The sequence below is a fragment of the Pinus tabuliformis genome, chromosome 1_1, assembly GCF_031772625.1.
Source record: "Pinus tabuliformis cultivar Carrire ecotype Pingquan chromosome 1_1, CPIR1, whole genome shotgun sequence".
NCBI classification, from domain to species: domain Eukaryota; kingdom Viridiplantae; phylum Streptophyta; class Pinopsida; order Pinales; family Pinaceae; genus Pinus; species Pinus tabuliformis.
Genome location: NC_142297.1, coordinates 100,703,437 through 100,722,689, shown reverse-complemented (window position 1 = coordinate 100,722,689; position 19,253 = coordinate 100,703,437). Strand labels below are relative to the sequence as shown.

General features: G+C 39.5%; 1 protein-coding gene across 6 annotated transcripts in view; it reads right to left on the bottom strand.

Moving 5' to 3' along the window:
- LOC149211846 (carboxyl-terminal-processing peptidase 2, chloroplastic-like) overlaps window positions 1-19,253 on the bottom strand; it is a 300,395-nt gene that overhangs the window by 193,286 nt on the left and 87,856 nt on the right. The window lies entirely within an intron of this gene.

The following is a 19,253-nucleotide window of genomic DNA, read 5'->3' as shown; positions in this document are numbered from 1 at the left end:
ATAATTTATATTTAGACAGAAAATTGGCATACTTTTTGTGATACTAATAATGAGATTATTTGGTATCTAATTTGCTAAAGGGTCAAAGCAAATAATTCCGATTGAGGATGCCCCTTATACTTTACCTCTGTAGGGAAATGATGAAATCCTTTCCCAGTTATAATTCCTGCCTTGCAACATTCCTGGACCTTAAAGCTAACAAAAAGCATATACGGAATTGAATTAGGGATGTCCCTTGCTTTAGCATTAAATTTACCATTTATCCTTTTGATAATTGCAATCAGCAAGCAAATTTTTCCATCAAAAGGTGGCTTATAATAACATCTCCAATGGCCCCCTATGATCTGCAAACAAATATGCAAGTGGAGGAGGAGGAGATGCTGCCATGAAAGCCCACAAATGCATGGTGATTCTAGCTCGGAATCTGAATTTTTGGTTTCAAAATTCAAACACATCCCTGATACAGCTGTTCACAAGTATTAGTTTTCCAGTGTCAGATATTATTTTGAGAAGAGTTCCATTGAAAGTTATAATTAGTTATTGTATTATACAAAACTCAGAAAAATATAGTCAGATGGTCATAACCATTAGAAAGTTAGAAACTTCACCAAGGGATACTTGATTTGTTAACAAATCGAAACATCTCAAAGTCCAACCTTCTAATGAAAAGATCCAAGCTTGAGCTACAAAGTTCAAGCAAGCAGCCAAAAATGTAGAAGCTAGAAAGCTATGGTAGCCCAAATTTGAACTCAACATGGTTGATTGAAAGTTAGTGACAAGCCTTGTTACCCACCAAAAAATGGGTAACCCATAGAAGAATTTTTTCTCCCGCTTGGACAGCCAGCCAACCAGCAGCCCTATTGATCAGCACTTGACATGATGCCATGGACTCCACATATATGCTCCAGTCAGATTTCTCTCACCCATCTAACATTTCCTCTCGAAGGAAGGTGGGTCATCCTTCGGTAGGTACTCTAACCATCTTGCAATCATGTGATTTCACTTAATATTTTGGGCATTCTAATATGGAATAAAGGGTGATTTGGATGATTGACCGATCTTGACTGTAAACTTGTTTTCTCACTTCACCAAGGAGGTTATTCTTTGACCCTAGTCTCATGTGACCTCCTCTAACACCTCAAGGTTATAGGAGGGGCACTACTTGCGAAACTTTGATTGAAGTAGTGTGTCCAGGTTATTCCATACTTACCACTTTCCAACATTCCCTAGATTTCATCTCCATTCTTTGGGCTTGTGGTCATTTGTTCCTTGCAATTGGTACCCTATTATCCTCATCCTTGAGTCTAGGCCAAAAACTTTTCCCTGGAGGTTGATGAAACTAAAAATACGTTAAAAGCATAAAATGGCCACACTAAAAGAAAAATAATATTAAAATGCAAAAGATGGCCATCATTCCGTTCCGAAAGAACTTGACAGTCCAAATATAAAAAGGAACCCTTGTAAATTCCCAACCCTAATGAGCAAAATCACCTCAGCTTAATCGGTAATAAACACTAAATCTCTCAAATGCTAGCTCGGGCACTTGAGTTATGCACTCGTATCAAAGCATTATCATAAAGAAGTAAAAGGCGCACCACTGGGGTGGAAAAAGCAAGCCAATAGAGGTAACTCATGCCTTCATGATTTCTCGCTCCTTACATCTATACACTTAGAATGTTGGACCTCCATCAACTAGTCCCATGGTCGTGACACCTTGCCCTGAAGTTTTTCCCCTCCACTATCACCATCATCACAAGCATCTATAGATTGAAGGGTTGATCTAGGACATGTCAGTTCCCATTCGGGATTGGAAACACCAAATAGGGTTGACCATCTAGCCATCCCTAACACAAGTCGGGAATACTTTTACAGGACTTGGTCTAATTAGATATTTGAATGTGATATCAACCTAAAGTGTTATTATGCCCCTTAACATTAAGTATGGTCCACTATGATGCATCTATGGTTATTGTCCCTGATGATTGGTGACTTTCACTAGATCTTGAGATGGTTTTGCTAGGCGGCTCCACATTGCAGCAACAGAGGCTTCCAGAGGTGATTTCCCCACCACCTTAGCAAATCAATAGAAGCCATATAATCTAGTGCAAGGAAAGATATTAATTTTGATGATGCAATGTTACTTATGTAGAATAGATCGTTGGGCCATTTGTTGCTTCCACATGATGCTTGACACTCAAAGGAACTCCTTGATGAAACGTTGAGCATGATGCCTAGTGTTGGAGATATTGATGACGTGCCTAGTGGACCCAGGATGCCCAAGATACCCTTGACATTATTTGATGGGCATCACTTGATCCAAAGCCTAGATGATGATGGTCATCCTTGAGATGACAAGGGAAGGCTTGTACATCACCTTGGAGCCCCAACACTTGAGACATTTGGTGCCACGTCACTCCTTTTCCTCTTGTAAGGGTGATGTACGATACTTTTGGGCATGACATGTTGGCATCGAGACTTTTGACGGCTTGCACATGGTCCTTGAGGCACTTTTTGGAGTGCGAATCACCTACTTCGCCCTTACTTCACATTTTGTGTGCTTACTGAGCTCATTTGGTGGGTGATGTCATATCATTGGAGCATTTATTCCCACGCGTGTGGGATTTTATGGCATATTTGTCTTGTTTTTGAGCTATGTGGTTGGATTGTAACCTCTTTGTTATGTAACATTCAAAAATGAACTTGTTAATAGAGATTTTAGGTTAATTTATTTGTAAAGTGAGAGGAGGAAGGCTCATATAAATAGAGTCTCCTTCTCACTTCATTTCTCATCATCAAACATGTGAATTCAACCTCTCTACAAGAGTGTGAATTACATTTCTTTTTGCTACTTTGGCATAATGTCATCTTTTTATAAAATCAACCTGCTCTTGGATGTGATTTTTGCTTGGAGACACTATTCTAGGATTGATAGAAGAGCTATTGTGGAAGAATTTTCTAAGCTTATTGTTGATTCTTAATATTTTGCATGCTTTTAAAGTTTTAAAATAGGATTTCTCTTGTACCGTGTCTAATTGCTTATAATTGTTGAAACTTTACTCCATAATTGCATGTAAAATTGTCTTCTCCATAGCCTATATAAGGGTACTCCTATTGTGCATACTTTATAATTAATTTCTCCCCTTACAAGAATAGCAATTAGGGTTTTGTAAGTGGATGCCCTAGTGCATCCCCCATTACTTCAAAAAGGTCCTTCTTTGGCATTTTCCCCAGTAGGTTAAGGCACCAATCTAAGAGTGTGTTGATAATCTCAAAATTGATTATATATCTCCTTATATCCTCTCTCTCCTAAACGACTAAGGAAGTTATTGGGGTTTTAGGTCCAGATTTGTGTGTAAGGTCTTGTTTATTGCATGGGAGTGGCTCTAAATTGTAGAGTAATTCATATAAACCCTCTAAAAGCAAAATATAGCAATTTAGTTGCCTTGCATGCTCTAGAAGGGTTGACATCAGTGTTGTTAAAATCGCGATATATTCGTATAATTGCGATATTTTCAACAAAAAGATAAAATCGCGCTTAGTACTTGGAAATTAATTTTTTTTTGCCCGATTTTTTTCGATAAAAATTGCGAGGCTCGGGCAGTGCGTGTTAAAAGGCAAAAACACGATTTTTTTTATTTCATTAGAACAGCAGAGCGTGCAGTACCAAACGATTTTTTCCCGATTATTATCGATTTTTTCCTGATTATTACGATTTTTTCCGATTTTTTCCTCGCGCCGATATTATCCCGATAACGATTAGTGCAACATTGGCTGACATCATCTCCAATTATTGTAGTTTATACCAGTGTTGCAAAAGTCGTAATTAAATCGTGATTTTTTTACTGAGACAATAAAATCGCCCGATTGAATCGGTGATTTCTTCGTTTTGAAAAAATTGTGATTTTTAGGAAAAAGTCATGATCCGATAGGTAAAAATTGTCGTCCACAAAACGACGACTTTTTGAAGGTGAAATTGAGTTTTTTTTGTTTCATTTTGCAATCAGAGGGCAAGGGTGAGAGCTAAGGAGGAGGAGAACTAATCTACAAGGGTGAAAGGGGAGAAAACTGAAGGATTCCCAAGCAAACAAATTTTGAATTTGAACCAAGTTTCTTTAACAGGGCATAGATTTCACGTATGGGCATCAAATTTGGTCCTAATTTTTTTGTTTTCAACTTGAATTTCCTTGGGTTTTCTGTTTCAGTCACCCATATATTTTCCATGATTTTTGTTTGGGTTTGAGTGTGCTTTTTTTGCCATTTTTGTTGTAGTTAGTGGAGAGTATTTTTTTTGTCAAAAATTCAAAATGTTGATTATTAATTTTATTTGTTTAAATTCTTCTTGTGCCCTAGTTTTTTTCCATGTTTTTGCTTGGGTTTGAGTGTGTTCTTTTTTCCATTATTGTGGTCATGAGTGGAGGGTTTTTTTGTCAAAAAATCAAAAAGTTGATTGTTAATATCATTGGTTTAACTTTAAATTCTTGTGCCCTAGGTTCAAACTTCAATCTTACATTAACACTCAATAGTTCAACAAAGTTACAAACATGCCAAGAAAATTGGACCTTGTTGACCACTAGAGTGGCACCTGATGATTATATGAAGACTCCATGCCCAAGGACGATCCAGAGGACATTTGTACCATCAGATATCATCAGTCAATAGAGTTTTTCAGCTCTACTTCTATTTTCTCATCATCTTTCTTGTACCCAAATTCCACACCCTATGGGGAATTGTAATAAACGATACTAGTAATGATGAGTTTTGAGTCTGTAACAGGTCTAGGATGTTGGGACTCGATCAACAAATGAGTACACCTTGGAGTGTTTTTTTATCTTGTTAATTATCCCTTCTTTTTCAAAGGCGAATAATTTTCTGGGTTTTTTCACTCACTTTTTACCCCAAAGTCGGGTTGACAGTTTGAAGGTTGAGCCCCTAACACATCTTAGTGTCTAGAGTCGATGTATATTACCATACTAGATCACACAAAAACTTTCGTGGAATTTGGTTAGGTCTAGGCAATCATTTTTAAATTTTTAGATTTTCCGCACTGCGGAAATTGCAATAAAAATTGTACTTGTAATGTAATACTAATAAGTGATGTCTAGAGAAGTTGTATGGGGTATGAGTATTGAATTTGCCGAGGAACATAATGCAGACAAAAAGGAAGGACTTGACTTGTGCTTGAACGACATCCTAGTCAAGGGTCTAGGGTTTGGGATTGATCAATAAAAAGCTTCAATAAGAGAATCTTACCGAAGGGTTTTCCTCTCTAACAAGGAGAGGTTTTGGCCCTGGCAGAGAGCCAACATTTGCGTTCTTGTCTTTTTTATTTTGATAGCAGTTTGATGAAACGCACACTATAATAAGAAGAAGAAGATCAAGCTAAGATAATTGTATAAGTGCATCACAAATTGTTATCAAGAAGTGAAGAATCCTAATATACATCATTTCCCTTGATTCTTCAACATGGTATCAGAGCTAAGGTGACACATCAAGGAAAGGGAAACTCAAGAACACTCATCAAGGAAGGACATCTACAAAAGTTGAAGCATCTAGCCAAGAAGTCTCAATCACTTCAAGAAGGTCTACCATCTATCTTTCATCAAGGAAGACTACAAAGCAAGAAGAGCCTTACATAAAGGCACCTACAAGAAGAGCAAATCAAAGAAGGACCTACATCAAGCTACAAGTCATCAAGCAACTCTCATCATCAAGTCAAGTCCACTTGGAGAAAGCAACTTGAAGAACATCAAGATCTAAGGAAGGCAAGCCATCAAGTCTTCAAGGAAAAAGCAAGTCTACTACATCTCAAAATCTATCAAGTAAGTATATGTCCCCTTCTAAATATACATCAATGTCTTTTTGCAAGGAAAGCAATAAATTGGTAGGTACCAATAACTTTCTTGCATGAAAGAAGAGGACTGATTTACTTCTCAATGAGAATGAACTCATAGAACACATCAAAGGGAATGTTATTACTACTGCTAAGGAACAAACTCAAGCCCTGGCCAAGTATAATAAGGATGAGACAAGAGCTCAAAGGATTCCAATAGAATACATCAAAGACTCTCTCATTCCTTATGTCTCCAAGATGGAGACATCCAAAGAAATCTATGACAAACTAGTAGAGCTATTCTCGGTAACCACAGTTGGAGTAGTGATATCTCTACGAAATGAATTGTACAAGATGAAGATATCAAAGGAAGGAATAGCTCCCTACTTAATGAAGATCTCTGAGATGAGAAATCAACTTCAAGAGCTAGGGGAAGTCATGTCTGACAGAGAAATGACACTTGTAGTACTCAATAATCTACCTGAGGATTGGGGCAACTTCACATCAAGCATATATGCGAAGAAGGAACCCACCCCACTAAGTGAAATGTGGTCTCTATGCAAGATAGAGGAAACAAAACTTAAAGCAAAGGAAGATGTGGGATCAAAGGAGCAAGCATTTGCTACCATGGCCAAGAGAGGGAAAATTTGGCAAATTTGGTCCACGAAAAACAAACAACAAAGATATGTCCGAAATCCAATGCTATGGAAGTCAAGAATATGGACACTACAAAAGGAATTGTCCTAAACTAGAGAAAAACAACAACAACAAAAGAAAAAGGGAAGGAGCTCACATGACTCAAGAGGTAAAAAGGAAGAAAAGAAGCAAAAGAATGAAGATCCTCTAGATCTCTACTATGACTAAGTCAAACTCTTTACTTAAAGTCTTCTTTCGAAGTTTTGAGTAGGATAGGAGCAAGTAGGAATAAAATAAAATTGCATCGCTAGAAACATCTTCTAGAATCTAGAAGCATGATGTACATAGAGTTCAAAATACTCATGTAGAAGGAGCATTTATAATAGAATAAAATGCATGGTTAGAAATATCTTCTAGAATATAGGAGCATGGTAGATATAGCTCAAGATATTCATGTAGAAGGAGCATCCCTAGTATAGGACCTCATCCACAATGAAAGAAAATTGATCATGATTAAAAATCTTAGAATACCTCTGTTGATTTGAGGTAGCATCAGATGTGCTCTAGCCACGAAAATTGGTGGAGAGGCTAAAGCACATGATATCTCCAATACCCATAAATGGTTTGGGTAGATTCTAAACAATTTGGGAGATATTAAAATAATTAATATTTTTAATGGAGTCCTTAAGTCTAAACTTAGGGAAAATAAAATATTAATGTGAATTTATATAAAACTGTGTTAGAAGGGTCCAAAAGTCATGGATCAAGCTAGAGTTAATCTTAGCCGTTGATTAGGGAGTTAATCTCGGTTGTGGATCTGTCAACGAGAAAAGTATAAGAGGAGGCTTGAGAGTCACTTGGAGAACACACTGAGGGAGACCAGTCAGTTCAATTTCTGGAGCGGGGTTAGCTGAGAAATTGAACAACAAGTACGAACCAGAGAGACAGTATCAGCCACTGGATTTCAGCGCTGAGGCAAGAGAGGAAAATGCAGGGCATTTCAGGCAGACACAAAGGCAGCAAGAGACTGCACAGTCACTAGTTGGGCCTGCGTGGGTGGCGCAGAGAGACCCAGGGCTGACACAATCAAGCATGGGCTGACGCAGATTGTCTGAAAGCCACGCAGAGGTTAGTCGGGCTGACTCTAGGACTGGGAGAAGTGTTGGAGAATTTCTCTCTATGGGTAAGCCAGTTTGGCACCCTTTTGTACTGAAGAATCGCTGAATAATAAAATCCTCCCTTGCTGCATCGGTTTTCCCACATTGGGTTTTTCCGAGGACTGTTGTCCAAAATATCTATGTCAATGTGTTGATTCGTGTGCATATGTTTGTTTTTGTATTATGGTGTGATATCTGCAGCAGTATTTATTTTAATGTTTATTGAAGTAATTTCATAAATAACTTATTGAGAAATAAGTAGGAAAAGTAAATCAGTTGTTGCAGTGATAGAATTTTCACATGGTATCAGATCAAGTAATCAGAGATAGGAAGGGAAAATCAATTATGGGTCGAGACCACGATGCAGAGGCATCTACGTCAGGGGACTCACACAAATTTTCAGAAGATTGCACAAGAGAAAGAGACTTCAATTTCTCTATGTTGGCTTCCAAGCTGGAAGAACAAGTGGCTTGTATGACTAGTTCTGCATCATCAGAAGTGTGGTATATAGACAGTGGAGCCTCGTGGCATATGACGGGAATCAGGGAATGTTTCTCATAATATCGAGAAGAGAAGATGACCTTTCAGATCACCATGGGGAATGGGGAACAAGGCAAAGTGTACTCCAGTAGGGAAGGGTACCATAGTTTTTCAAACAGAATCGGGAGAACAGTTATGTGCTACAAATGTGTTGCATGTACCAGGATTGGGGATGAACTTACTTTCTGTGTCGCAACTTCAAGGCAAGGGCTATGACGTCTACTTCATCAAGGAGAAGGTATACGTCAAACACCTGAGCTGGAAAAAGAAAGTGTAGATCGGGATCAAAAATAATAGGTTGTATAGATTACAACTAGAATCACCAATGGCACTAATAGGAAGTCAAGGACTTGAATGAACTATGGCGCAGAAGAATGGGTCACTTGCACCATGGAGCTTTGAGAATTCTCAGGAGCACTGTAACAGGAGTTTCGGATCTGAGTACGGAACGAGATGATGTATGCAGGGGATGCGCTCTAGGAAAGTATGCCAAGGCAACATTTCCTAGGAGCAAACACAGGGCCAAGAGTGTACTAGGATTGATACACTCAGATATCTGTGGACCTATGTTCGTCAAAGCTCTCAGTGGTGCCGAGTATTTCCTTACCTTCATTGATGACCACTCAAGGAAAACTTGGATTTATTTTATGAAAACCAAGGACGAGGTTTTCTGTCGATTCAAGGAGTTCAAGGCTCTGGTGGAGAATCTGACTAGGAAGAAAATAAAAGTTTTGCGCTCAGATAATGGTGGAGAGTATTTCGATAAGGACTTCACTGATTTTTGCACTAAAGGGGGCATCAGAAGAGAGTGGACAGCTCCCTACAATCCAAAGCAAAATGGAGTAGCAGAAAGAAAGAATAGGACTATTGTAGAAGCATCTAGGGCCATGATGTATGATCAGGGTATGCCAAAATTCCTGTGGGCAGAAGCATGCAACACAACAGTCTATGTTCAAAACAAGACTCTTCATCGGGCATTGGGCAAGATTAGTCCAGAGAAAGTTTTCACAGGGAAGACACCTAAAGTCAGTCATTTCAGGATATTTGGGAGTTTAGCATCTTGTCGCATACCCAAAGAAAAGAGGAAGAAGTTGGACCAAACTGTGAAAAAGGGATATCTGGTGGGATATAGCGAGAACGCTAAGGCATACAGAATCTATCTTTTAGGGAGTGGAAAGTAGTAGTTCGACGAGATGTATAGTTCATGGAGGACAGGGCTTTCAGAAGATCTCGTGAGATGCCTTCCGAGGAGCAATCAAAAGAGGAGCCATTGGTTAAGCCTCTTCAACCACATAAGTAAAGAATTCTTCCTTAGGTCAGGAAGATTGTCAGGATGAGGAGGAGGAGCCAACAGAAGCACTTGTTGGCAAAGGAAGAACTAGCAGAGAACTTGGTTAGATTTTGCGAGATGCAGAGGACTTCATCGGCGCGCCAAAAAACAATAAGAGGGAGCGAAAACAGCTAGATAAATATCAGGCATTAGTAGCTCGGGATGGAGAGCCTGCCAGTTTCAAGGAGGCAGCTCAACATCAGGTTTGGCTAGATGCGCTAGTAGAGGAGTACAACTTCATAATGGTGAACAATGTCTGGGAGGTGGTGCCAAGGCCTCAAGACAAATCAATGGTAGGTTCAAGATGGATCTACAAGATCAAATACGTTGCAGACGGCAGTGTTGAGAAATACAAGGCCAAGTTTGTGGCTAAGGGTATGCTCAAAACGAAGGAATTGACTATGAGGAGACCTTCGCCCTGGTAGCCAGGTATACATCTATTAGGACCGTGATATCTCTTGCAGCTCAGATGGGATGGGAGATTCATCAGATGGATGTCAAAACGGCATTTCTGAACGGGTTAATAGAAGAAGAGGTATAGATTGAACAACCAGAGGGCTTTGAGACTCATGAGAAGAAGTCTCATGTATGCAGATTGAAAAAAGCCTTGTATGAGCTTAAACAGGCACCAAGAGCATGGTATGGTCGAATAGATGGCTACTTGTAGAAAATGGGATTTGTCAAGAGTGACGCGGATCCGAATCTCTACTATCTGGTGTAGAGAATGAACTGCTAATCTTAATATTGTACGTGGATGATCTCTTTCTGACAAGATCATCCAAACTCATTAGGGACTGCAAGAAGAATCTAGCCACAGAATTCGATATGAAGGATCTAGGACGAATGCATTACTTCTTAGGGTTGGAAGTTTGGCAACAAAAGGGAGAAATCTTCCTTGGGCAAGGGAGGTATGCTACAAAAATTCTGAAAAGATTCGGGATGGAGGACTGTGGACCCATGGCTACACCAATGATCACCAACTAGAAGAAGATTGATGCATCAGAAGACAAGGATGTCGATCCCACCCTATACAGGCAGCTCATAGGGTCCTTGATGTATCTGGTTAATACCAGGCCAGACATTTGCTACCCTTTCAACACCCTCAGTCAGTTCATGGTGGAACCAAAGAGGGCGCACTGGGTAGCAGCCAAACATGTTCTCAGGTATTTACAGGGAACAATCGATTATGGGCTCTTGTACAACAAAGGTAAAGATATCAGTTTGAGTGGATTTACTGATGCAGATTAGGCAGGAAGTTCAGTGGATCGGAAAAGTACCTCTGGGTACTATTTCAACATTGGATCAGGAATGACCTCCTGGTGCAGTAGGAAACAGAAGTTCGTGGCTCTAAGCTCATCTGAGGCAGAATATATGGCAACAATCACAGCTTTGTGTGAGGCCATATGGCTTAGAAAACTGCTTGTGAACCTATTCAAAAGGAATATGGAGGCGACCAGGATCATGTGCGATAATCCCATGAATAATATAGGGCAAAGTGCAGAACCTCTGGGGCGCTGAGAGTGCCCATCAATGCAAATGATGCTCTATGAATGTTTGGGGACCCATGGCTCTCAACATAGCACCTGTGGGTGTCAATATGATCCTCTGGTGAACTTGGGCCCCAGTTAAGTTGCCCAACCCATAATGAAACCACCTGCTAATCACACACAATATCCAATGCTATAACTTATATCATTAGGTACATTTAATCATTTTTGCATCTAAGTGAACCAAGCTTGCAAGTAATGGGCAATGTGACACTTCATACAAGGTTCCTCTTCCAAAATTAGGGCCTTAGTCATGTAATGGTGTTACCTCCCTAGGTAGGAGTGGCTAATAGACAACCCTATTAAGTGTTTCCAACCCCCAAAGGGAGGTGACATGTCTTCAATCCTCCCTTCAATCAATAGGTGTCATGTGCATAATGATGGAATGGAGGGGAAACGGACCTCAGGGCCAAATGCCATGGTCAAGGGGGTAACAATAATGAGGAATTCCACATTATAGGCATACAAATGTGAGGAGGGAGAAATCGTGGATGCTTGAGTTACCCCAGCCTTTGTTTTTCTACCCCTCTTATTGCCTTTTGTTTTTTCTTGATTTTCTTTATATCACTGCTCGAAGCTCTAGAAAATGAGAGCATGCTTTGAATGATGTGTAGTAGTGGTTTACCCCTTAGTGGTGGGGCAATTCATCACCCACCAGGGATTGGGACATGCAAGGATTCATTTCCATGATGTGGAAGGGAAACATTGGCCCAAGGAACTGAGTGATGGCCATAGGGGTAAGGGGTAGAGTTCATGCTTGGCTTTTGCCCGCGTGCTAATCTTAATGTCCCAGCCATTTTTTGCATTTTATAATTTTCTTTCTTTTGTTTCTTGCTTATGGCCATGATATGATTTTTCCTTTTCTTTTAGCTACATCAACCTCCTGGGGTTGTTGAGAAATATAGGGCATAAGTGATTTCTCTTCTATTAATAATTGCTTGTGAGTGTTTTTTACTTCTTTAGATTAGGATCTTCTTTTACTTGGGTTATTAGTGTTCTTCTTCATCAAATAGCTACCAATGCATAGACCATAAAGAGACAAGAGACATAAAATATAGGCTATCTGCCAGGGCCAAAACCTCTCACTCTTGAGAGGAAAACCCGAACAAATTCTTCTCCTTATAAAGATTCCAATTGACGAATGCCAAGACCAAGACCCTTGACCTAACTGCCACTCCAAGACGAAGACACAAGTTTGCTTGATGATAGTTAACGTTCTACTCCTTCCTTTATCTCAGCTCCTCTTTCACTTTGACCTCCTTCGGCCTTCTTGAATTGGGTCTGCAATCCTAAATCTAACTTGTACATAAGACCTTTTTCGTATGCCTTTCCTTCGCTTGGGATGGAGTCTCCTACTAGCTTGACTCAGCCTTCCCTTACAAGTTGAACTTCTCTCAACTCGGCTACCCAAAAGGACTGTTGTTCTTCTTGACTCCTTTTGCAACTGATCTTTTGCTATCTCATATGTGTAGAGGATATAAACCCAAAACCGGACCTGAACAAAACTCAGATTATACACTTTTTCCTTTCACTTGATAATGAGCCTCCTCACTATACTTCGCACCTTCTTACTTCAAATTGTATGATGACCGAAAAATTGTCTTAGAAATGATGTTGCGCAGCCTTATTTATAGTTATTACCCTGTCAAAATAAGTCGACTTGTTGGAGGGTGAGGCGACGTGTCATTTGGAGATCTTTATTCTATTTTGTAGCCGACATGAAGGAGAGATCTTGTGTTTGTCTTGGAGGGCTTTTCATACATATTAAATGACTCATATAAAATGTAACATGCCCAAGAAGGGTCCTGACACGAAATAGCCTCAATTTGACTTTTATGACTAGATGAATTAATCCTAAAGGCTCATAATGGGAGCCATCATTAAAATAAAATTCCTTGCTCATGAAACCCATGAGACAAGCATTACAATAATAATCTTATTTTTCTTCTTTTCATCAATTACATAAAATCACAATCACACATGTCATTATGAAGACTGAACCTAGTTACACTTTTCAACACTCCCTCTTAACTAGGGAGGTATTCATAATGGTACTTAGTCATTCTCAATCTAAAGAATTTCTCATAAGAAGAGTCGGATTTGTAACCCATTTGTTTAGCATCATATCAACCAGCGTTGTCACATAGCAAGGCCTTGACTAACAACTCTATCTCTCCACGAGATCTTAGCTCAATGTTGGCGAGACCAATGATGTATAGACACCCTCATCATTGTCTCTCTTGGTACATACCCCACCCGGGTTCTCAAGGTGTGTTCCACTAGGACTATTCCTATCTTGGATTCCCAATCCTCAAAGAATATTGGTCCTCTACGACTACTCTTATCTTGGATGCCCTAACACATCCTCAAAGAGCATCGAATGTCGGATGTTTACCCAATCCTCCATTATGTTTTCCCAAGTGAAGTCAAGAATGATGTGTCTATCTCTCCCTCTTAATTAAGTGGACATATCGATTCCAATAAAGGATTGTACTCATTCTTATGGAAGGAATGTACCTAAGCTCCCTCTTGGCTTAGAAATTTCCAAGTTTCTTCCAAGTAAGAAACTCGTTTCCAGGCTCCCTTTTGATTAGGGACCTACAGCAGCTCCTCAAGTGGAGATGATGGGATAACCAACTGCTAGAAGAACTCCTCACAATGTCATGAACTTCTTTTCGTCATTCAGGAGTCTTCATATTTTGGGACTTCTTCTTAGGGCATAGACCATCCATCACTTTCATCCATGAGTCAGTCATGTCATCATCAGAAAGTGATCCAGCCATATCTGTCATTCCATCATGCCATGTTGCCTTCTTCATGCCATATTTCCTTAAGGATCTTTCATCCTACTACATGTGCATCAGTGGTGGAAGACATCCATAGATCTTCCCTCCACAACCCTACATAAACCCATCCAGATATTTGTTCAAAAATAAAGTAATGAACAGTAAAGACAACATTACCTTTGTGATGGTCTTTCATCATGACATCTTCTAGTTTGCATCAACATCCTGCATACATATCAACACATCTCCCAAAGATATATATTGTCAAGGGTCTCTTTCTTCTTAAGACTCCATCAGAGTCTTCATATCTTAAATGGAGATATCCTAGTCAAATCTTTTTGGTCTTTCGGATGTTGAGTTCCTTTACCATGGTTTCATATTCCATGATCTCTTCCTTCCTTTCTTCACACATTTCATTCACATAAGCTTCCAATCAAAGTTCCTCAATTGTAGTCAACCACCTCATACTTCATATGAGGACATATTATGTTGATTCCATCTAGTGAATGTGTGACCCATGCATTCCTGCATCCCTTTGAGGGAGGAGATCCGTTCTTTTGATCATGCTCTTCAGATCGAACATTGGTTCATGATATCTGCAACCATATGACATGAATTCCACAATATCAAATGTAAGCATACATACCTCATTTTTCCTTTGGGTCATCTAGACTTCCTACAACAACTTCCTTGATTGAAAGAGCTTCAATCCCTTGAAATACTTCACCTTTATGTCATCATACCATCACCCACAAATTCCACAAGTTAGGAATTCTTGATGAAACACTTGCTTCCCCTCATGATCGGTGAACCTTTCAATGAAGATTCCATTAGAGAATCTTGAGGATCTAAAGTATCCCCATTAGTAGATGTTTCCATTTGAGAGATGTACGATGAACCATGTACTAGATGACCTTGCCACTTGTGTATTCAATGAGATACCAAGAGCTATATCCTTGACTTCCATAGATTCTAACCATCTTTCATGCTTCTCTATGATGATGTCCCGAGCTCTTGCTTTCAATGCTTCTATGATGCCTTGATGCATCCCATTATTTTTTAGTGAATCACGATAGCCATATCTTACAACAGCAGACTTGGGAACTTGAAAAGAACTTATACGAGGAAGATTATCTCAATAGTGGAGATCTATTACTTCCTGCTTTTTGGACTTCTTCCTTTCGACTTCCTCCACTTCCTTGGTGATGTGGGCTTCTTCTCTTCCTCTTTTGTTATCGTCCTTCTTGAAATTAGGACAATCTCTTCTATAGTGACCAAATTATTGACACCCATAGCATTGTATTTTAGCCATGTTCTTATTTTTCTGAGCACCAAACTTTCCAAATTTTCCCTTTCTTTTTGTCATAGCAGCATATGCTTGATTTTGCTCACCTGCTCCCATATCAGATTTAGCCTTTAGTCTAGATTCTTCAATCTTGCACAGTGACCATAGATCTTGGAATGGAGTAGCTTCTTTCTTCCCATAAATACTTGAAGTAAAGTTACCCCACTCTTCCAGTAGTGCATTTAATACAACTGTAGTCATTTCTTTATCAAACATGACTTCTCCTAGATCTTGTAGTTGTTCTCGGATTTCAGATATCCTCATAAAGTATGAGGTTATTCCATATTCCCTTGACATCTTCAGCTTGTAGAGTTCTTTCCTTAATGAGATGACTTCTCCAGCAGTGTTTACAGAATACAACTCTACCAATTTGGCATAGATTTCTTTTCAAGTTTCAAGTTTGGATACATATGGGATGAGGGGATCCTTGATAGATTCCACGAGAATCCTTTGAGCCCTAACTTCCCCTTTCATATACTTTGCAAGAGCTTGAGCATCCTCTTTTCTAGGTTTAGTGATAGATCCTTTCACATGTTCCATAACCTCATTTTCAATGTGATTCAGATCTATCATTTTCTTCCATGCGAGAGAGTTTGAAGCCCCAACCAATTTGTTGCTTTCCTTGCAAAAAGGCATTTTGACAAATTCAGATGTGGACATAAATATACTTGATAGGATGCTCCTTCACCTTATTGCTTCCTTGATGTTGATGATGATATAGAGAATAGAAAACTTCTCCTTGGTGAAGGTAGTTTTCTTCAAGAGTGATCCTTGATCCCACAGAGAGTGAGATCTCTTTGGATCCTTTGATGAAGATTCATGATGACTTCTTGGTGATGTCTTCAATGGTAAGGACCTCGATTCATAGATCTCTTCAACTTGGCCTTCTTTTCTTGATGATGATCGCATGACTTCTTTGTAGACTCCTTCGATCTAGGGTTATAATGCTTCCTTTGTTGATCTTGTCTTTAAGATGATCTTTACTTTGATGGTTTCCTTGAGATTTGATCCTTGAGTGTCCCTTGATAAGATGCCCTTCCTTGACTTAATCACCTTAGCTCTGATACCAGGTTGAGAAATCTAGGGCATAGCAATTAAGTGATTTCTCTTTTATTAGTAATTGCTTGTGAGTGATTTTTACTTCTTTAGATTAGGATCTTCTTTTACTTAAGTTATTACTGTTCTTCTTCATCAAACAACTACCAATGCATAGACCATAAAGAGAGAAGAGACCCAAAATATAAGCTATCATCCAGGGCCAAAACCTCTCACTCTTGAGAGGAAAACCCGAACAAATTCTTCTTCTTATAGAGATTCCAATTAACGAATACCAAGACCAAGACCCTTGACCTAATTGCCACTCCAAGACCAAGACACGAGTTCCCTTGATGATAGTTAACCTTCTGCTGCTTCATTTGTCTCAGCTCCTCCTTCACTTTGACCTCCTTCTGCTTCAAACCCTCAGCCTTCTTGAATTAGGTCTGCAATCCTAATTCTAACTTGTACATAAGACCTTTTTCTTATGCCTTTCCTTCGCTTGGGATGGAGTCTCCTACTAGCTTGACTCGGCCTTCCCTTATGACTTGAACTTCTCTCAACTTAGCTACCCAAAAGGATTGTTGTTCTTCTTGGCTCCTTCTACTGCAACTAATCTTTTGCTACCTCATACGTGTAGAGGATATAAACCCAAAAACAGACCTGAACAGAACTCAGATTATACTCTTTTCCCTTTCGCTTGATAATGAGCTTCCTCACTGTACTTCGCACCTTCTTACTTCAGATTGTATAACGACCAAAAATCAGTGTCAGAAATGATGCCGAGCAGCCTTATTTATAGTTGTTTCCCTGTTAAAATAAGTCGACTTGATGGAGGGTGAGCCGACGTGTCATTTGGAGGAGATCTTTATTCTATCTTGTATCTGATATGAAGGAGAGATCTTGTGCTTGTCTTGGAGGGCTTTTCATACCTATTGAATGACTCATATAAAATGTAACATGCCCAAGAAGGGTCCTTACATGACATAGACTCAATTTGACTTTTATGACTAGATGACTTAATCCTAAAGGCTCACAATGGGAGCCATCATTAAAATAAAATTCCTTGCTCATGAAACCCATGAGACAAGCATTACAATAATAATTTTATTTTTCTTATTTTCATCAATTACCTAAAATCACAGTTACACGTCATTATGAAGACATAACCTAGTTATACTTTTTAATAGGGGCAACATTTCCTAGCCCGACCCAAATATGTGGAAAAGGGGAGGGGGTGTGCTAGTGGACCCATGGTCAAGTGGACCCGGAGAAGTGAGGTGGAATAAGGGCACATAATGTACGGAGGGGAGTGATAAATATGGGAAAGGGATAGATGGGACACGTTATCTCAATCATGGATTTCCAAGAAGTGCTCATTACTAAAGAAATAGGCCATTGGAGGTGGTCCCATTGGACTAGGATAAAAAATTAACCCCCCATTTAAGGTGAGGGAACAAAACTACAGCCAAGACCCTTCTTTCTTCCAAGTCACCCCATAATTCATGCCAAATGCCCAAAATATAAACAAGCATAAGCACCCAAATGCAAAATGAATAAGGTACCTTTTGACCAGAAGCCCACCTTCCAACATGTGATCCTAACAAATGGGCAAGGGGGCATATGACTGATGCAAGTGGTGGAGATATGAATGGCACATCACATCGGCTACAAGGTGTCTCTCAGAGGTTGTTGGCAGCCGGCTGGAAGGGATGAATAGGAGAAACGTTTCTCCTAGGGGCCACCCATTTTTGGTCAGTAACAGGCCTAAAAAGTTGTTTTTAATGCATTGGTAGCCAAAAAGTTAGTTGAGCAAATTACTTCCATCCAAACAGACAAATGCCACATCATTGAGGAAGGAATCTACCTATCACTGTTATCAGAACCGGACTGCTCATTGAACCAATCAACCGCAAAAACGTAAACCGAAACGAAACCATAGAAAAATTGTGCCAAAAAGTTGGTCAACCAAAAAAATACAAAAAATATTAAATTAAAAAAATAAAAACATATATATTCATGTGCATCCATATGAATCCAAACCATTCATAATGTTGTGAATATTGGCATCAGGATAAAATCGGCAAGGGTTTAGAAAACCAAAAATTCATAAAAATCGGGAAAATATCGGTAAAAATTGGCAAACATTGGCAAAATTAAGATACCATATAAATATCATTAAAAATAGACAAACATCGGCTAGGCCAAAAAATCGTGATTTCGAGATAAAATCGTGATTTCGAGATAAAATCGAGATGTTCGCAACACTGATTCATACACAAATATAAAAGTATCTCATTTATATAGAAACTAAGAATGTTTCTATATGTCAAGCACTTAAATTCACACAAGGATGGAACCAAATGGTTGCTCACAAGTGGGGGAAGGAGTTGAAGGATGCTTCATCATTCAGTCAAACTAGGCTATCCCCTTGCCCCTTATGTTTCAATTATTGATGCCTTGGGAAATCTTTTGGAGTCCACAAGGATTCAAGGTAGAATCCATGGCATTTCCACCCGAATGGGTCTTGTTACCCATCATGTACATAGGGGTACACATTCATTTTTACATTGCATTTATCGCCATTGTAAGTTTGTTGCCCACCAAAAGTGGGTACCCCTAGGAGAGCTTTTCTCCTAGTGATATTCTTCCAGCCGGTAGCCAGCAGCCCCTGAGAGCCACCCCACAGTCGATGTGATGTGTTGCTTTATCTTCGCTCCCTACATCAGTTATATGTTTCCATGCCCATTTCTTGAGACCATATATTAGAAGGTGGGCAATCCAACCCAAAAGGTATGTTTCTCATTATGAAATCGAGTGCTTATGCTTGTTTTCCATTAGGCATTTTGGCCATGGATAATTGGCTAACTTGGAAGAAGGAAGGGCTTTGACCGCGATTTCGTTCCCTCACCTTAAATGGGGGTTTAATCCTCAATCCTAGTCCCATGGTATCTCCCCTATTGGCCTTTAGGCTTTAAGAAAGGCATTAATTGGGAAACCTGGATTTTGGTAGCATGGTCCCCTTTTCCCCTTCCACATTTTTCACT